Below are 818 nucleotides of genomic sequence, written 5' to 3'. Positions count from 1 at the left end.
CGGTGGCTGGGTGGGACCGTCCCCGGCCGGTGAGGGGGGGCCTCCCGGCGTGTTGGCCGTGCGGTGCGTGGGCGCACGCGCTACAGCCGGCTGGTGGGGGCGGCCAGTGGCAGGCGCGCCGGCCGACGGAGGCGGCAGGCGGCGCAGCTGCGCGCCGGCGCACCCTGCACGCGGCGCCGTGCGGCCAAAGTAGGTCCTCGCGGGCCCGGTGCGAAGCGCGGTGGACATCTGCAGTGTGCTGGTCCGATTGAGGACTGTGTGCGCTGAGGATGCGCCGCCGCCCGGCGCTCGGCGCCGCGACGCCGTCTGCTGCTCGGTCGCCTCTGCGGTTCTCGCAGGTGGTTTGTATCGCAGCTGTGCGGACGTGTTGGCGCGTGCGCTGTGCTGGGAGAGTTCGCTTCGGCACCCAAGTGGGGCTTTTGTCCTTCTGTGGCGCTGGCGTTGGAGCTGCCGGTCACCGTAGGTGGCGCGTGTTGTCTCCCGCCGGCAATGCCACGACAGCACGCTCCCGGGCCTCTGTCGGCAGCGGCAAGCTCAGTTGGGAGCACGGGTGGTCGCACCTAAAGCGTCTACTCGCCAAACTCCGGGCGATTGCGCCTCTCTCGAACCCGACCAAGTACTTAGGACGGCGCTGCGCGCCGCCGGGACCTGAGAGGGTTTCGAGGTGTATGGTGCAGGGGAGCTCAGCCTCCTCCTGTTTGCAGAATAATTGAGCGGACGCTTGCGTGTTCTCGCGCGGCCCCCGGGACACACTCCCGGGCGGCCGGCTGCTCAGCTCTAGTTGACGCAGCTCCCTGGTTGATCCTGCCAGTAGTCAT

At 69.7% G+C, this 818-nt stretch overlaps 1 non-coding gene across 1 annotated transcript in view; it reads left to right on the top strand.

Moving 5' to 3' along the window:
* The first annotated feature begins 791 nt into the window (after nucleotides 1–791).
* The window catches only part of LOC124559880, a 1,910-nt gene continuing 1,883 nt past the window's right edge, over nucleotides 792–818 (top strand). Inside the window, exon 1 of the ribosomal RNA XR_006968919.1 lies at nucleotides 792–818. This exon is cut by the window's right edge and continues 1,883 nt beyond it. This is a non-coding gene — a ribosomal RNA (small subunit ribosomal RNA).

Source organism: Schistocerca americana, unplaced genomic scaffold (genome assembly GCF_021461395.2).
Source record: "Schistocerca americana isolate TAMUIC-IGC-003095 unplaced genomic scaffold, iqSchAmer2.1 HiC_scaffold_1058, whole genome shotgun sequence".
Lineage (NCBI taxonomy): Eukaryota > Metazoa > Arthropoda > Insecta > Orthoptera > Acrididae > Schistocerca > Schistocerca americana.
The sequence above is the reverse complement of the archived record's forward strand: the minus strand, read 5'-3'. Positions and strand labels throughout refer to the sequence as shown.